General features: G+C 39.8%; 1 protein-coding gene and 1 pseudogene across 2 annotated transcripts in view; both read right to left on the bottom strand.

Annotated features, from left to right (window-relative positions):
• Positions 1 to 3,627, bottom strand: part of CCDC146 (coiled-coil domain containing 146) — a 178,077-nt gene that overhangs the window by 164,006 nt on the left and 10,444 nt on the right. The gene's annotated exons all lie outside the window — the stretch shown is intronic.
• On the bottom strand, positions 2 to 768 carry LOC105887934 (annotated as a pseudogene). Its single transcript, XR_001161657.2, has one exon. The product of XR_001161657.2 is annotated as a methyltransferase-like protein 9 pseudogene (transcript).

Genomic DNA, 3,627 nt, shown 5'->3' with positions numbered 1-3,627 from the left:
TCAGGGGCTGATCACAGCGGTCCAACAGATTCAAGCAGCTGATGACATCATATTGGAACCCTGTATTCTGCCATTCATTTATACCGAGTACTCTGTATTTCTTTTTCTGAAGCTGCCATATCATGGTTTCAGAAAGCTCAGTGGCGTAGATTTCTTCAAAATGAGGGCTCATGATTTTTGTGACTTCTCCATCTCCAGCACCTAAATCAAGAAGTCTATGGGTTTTCCAGTCCGGATTAATTTTAAGCAGTCTCTGAAATTGATCTGGTGAAAACACAAACATTGAGCCTCTTCCTAACAACCCATTGATAGATGTTCTAGACATAAACAGGCTAAAAACAGATGACACAAAAGAATGATATAATTGGATAAATAGCCAGCCCGATTTCTCAATGCTGTTGTTTAAGAAGATCTGTGTTCCTTGATCAAGGTAACTCTGAACAAAGACAGCCTGTAGTGATTCGCACAATTTCTCTCTGTTGCACACATACCACTGGTGGTTCTCCTTCCTGCCGCCCGCGGCCGCCACCGGCCCGCCGGGGCCGCTCGTCATGTTCACGTACAGGGAGCGGGTGAGCGGGCTCCGCAGCGTCCACATCCTCCGCGCCAGCCACACGGACGCCAGGCTCAGGCACAGCCAGTTCGCCAGCAGTCTCATCGGGGGCCGCGGCCGCTCGCTCCGATCACCGCCGGCGCCGGGGCGAGGAGGAGGAGGCGCCGCCGCCTCCGGCCGCCGCCGCCGCCTCCCGGGCTCGAGCCATTGCGCCCAACTTCAATTTCATAATTTCTATTATAATTCTTATTATTTCTTTTCTTGAGCTTATTTTGGATTTTTCTAGTTCCATAAGGTGGAAACTTACTTTTAGATTTTTCTTCTCATCTAACATAGGCTTTCAATACTACACATTTCCTTTTAAGCACTGCTTTCACTGCATTCTATAACTTTGATACATTGTTTTCATTGAGTTCCCTTCCAACCATTATAACATTATAACTGTCATTCATTTCACTTATGTGTGTATACAAGGGTGCCAAAAACGTATATGCACTTTCAGAAAGGAAAAAATTTTATTAAAATTGTAATAATATATATTGATAACAAAAGATGAATCTAAGCCACATTTGAGTACCTCTTGCAATTGTAGAAGTCAAATGTGACTTGAGTATTACAATCTGGCAAAGTCCAGTCTCCACTCCTGATAAAAAATTCCACTGACTTGGAAGAGTAAGGAACCTCCTCCAACTAATACATGCATCATTGAAAAACCTACACTTGGCTCAGCGCCTGTGGCTCAAGCAGCTACATACACCTGAGCTGGCAGGTTCGAATCCAGCCCAGACCCGCCAAAACAATGACAGCTGCAACCAAAAAATAGCCAAGCATTGTGGCAGGTGCCTGTAATCCCAGCTACTTGGGAGGCGGAGGCAGGAGACTCGCTTGAGCCCAGGAGTTGGAGGTTGCTATGAGCTGTGATGCCACTGCACTCTACCCAGGGTGACAGCTTGAGGCTCTGTCTCAAAAAAAAAAAAAAGAAAAAGAAAGAAAGAAAGAAAAACCTACACTTAATGCCATACTTAACCAGGAAAGACTGAATGCTTTTCCCTTAAGATCTGGAACATCTTTCTCTCACCACTATTATTCAGCATTGTACAAGATGTTATACAATGCAATTAGGCAACAAAAAGAATATTATTGATTTTGATTGGCTTAAATGGGGTTAACTATTTTGCTTCTATGTTTATGAGGGAGATTGTCTTGTAGTTCTCTTTTCTGTTAATATATTTGTATAATTTGTTATCAATATATTGCTGGCCACATAAAGTGAGTTTGGAAAAGCCCTTTCCTGATTTTTGGAAGAGTTTATATACAATTGGAATTTTTTGTATTTTACTTAAAATATTTGGTAGAACTCACCTGCAAAGTTATCTGCCTTACAGATGGAGTTTTCTTTTTCTTTTTGCTTATAACTCTGTATGTTCTGTCCAGTGTGTACTCATGTAACCATGACTATAATCAAGATACACAACAGTTCTTTCCCTTTCCCAAAAAATATAAATTATTTCATGCACCCCTTCTGTAGGGGTAGTTGCTGTTGGTGGTGATCTGTTATCCATCTTTGCATTCCATTCAATGACTTTTCCATTCATGTTTGAGAGACATTTAGGTTGTTTCAAGGTTTTAGACTACCATGAATAAAGTCTTTGATCATGTGTTGACATCATTTTCCTTGAGAATTGGTCAGCTTTTCCTATCTCTGATATATTGTGTAATTTTGGATTGCACATCAGATAATTTGGACATTATGCTGTGAAGCTCTGAGTCCTGTTAAAGTCTTCTAGAAATATTGATTTGGGAAGTTTGTTTTACTAAGCAATCAATTTGGTGAGGCTCAGATCACGAGTTCTGTCATGCCTTTAGGTGTAATGGTTCCAATATTTAGTTTTCAAGGCCTTTGCTGTGCCCTTTGGATATGTACATTACATGCAACACTCAGGAGCTATTCTGGGACCTTGGTGGTGCTTTTATTGTAGTTCATTTCTCAAAGCCTTCACTATGCGCCTCTGGGTAGTCCCTCCTTACTGAGGGGGATGAATTTTCAAGACCCCCAGTGGATGCCTGAAACTGTGGACAGTACCCTATATCTGCAGTTTCAGTATATGTGCACTGAGGCCATAACTTCTACAGTAAATTCAATAGCAAAACCAGCACAAATTTATTTTTCCTTCTTTACAATTTCATAGATAGGTTTGTTCTAACCATAGATCTTAGCAACCTTGGCATATGAATTTTTTCTTTCTTCACTAAGTCAAAAATTTTTGCCTTTCACTTAAAGAAGGAACATTACAAAGTCTCTTTAGCATATCTGAATTGCCAGCATCACTACTCTAGTGATTTTGGGCCATCATCAAGTAAAATAAGGGTCACTTTAACATAAGCACGGCAATACCACAGCAGGTGATCTGATAACCAAGCCGGCTACTCAGTGACTAGCAGGCAAGTAATGTTGACAGTGCAGCTATTCTGGACAAAGGGCTGATTCACATCCCAGGCAAGATGGAACTTACACTGTGCAAGATTCCATTGCACTATTCAGAACTGTGGGAAATTTAAAATTTATGTATGTGCATTTCTGGAATTTTCCATTTAATATTTTTTATTAAATTATAAACACATAGATCATGTACACATTAATGCATTTATGGGATACAATGTGCTGATTTCATATAGAATTAGGAACGTTTACATCACACTGGTTAATATATACCTCATCTCATTTACTTAATTATTGTGTTAAGAATTTTATACTCTACATTTAATAGATCCGACAGGTACCCTTGCATTATGCACTATAGGTGTGATCCCACCATTCACCCTCCCTTGATCTGACCTCCTCCCTCCTCCCTCTTTCATCATGGGCCATAGTTGTGATCTATTCTTCATTGAAAATGTGAGTTGTAAATTGGTTTCATAATAGTACTGAGTACATTGGATATTTTTTCTTCCATTCTTGAGATACTTTACTAAGTAGGATATGTTTCAGCTCCATCCATGTAAATGTAAAAAAGGTAAAGCCTCCAACTTTTTTAAGGCTGCATAATATTCCATGACATATATATATATATATA

The sequence above is a fragment of the Otolemur garnettii genome, unplaced genomic scaffold (assembly GCF_000181295.1).
Source record: "Otolemur garnettii isolate 467f Iridium unplaced genomic scaffold, OtoGar3 scaffold00005, whole genome shotgun sequence".
NCBI classification, from domain to species: Eukaryota; Metazoa; Chordata; class Mammalia; order Primates; family Galagidae; genus Otolemur; species Otolemur garnettii.
This window is presented reverse-complemented; position numbering and strand designations above follow the sequence as displayed.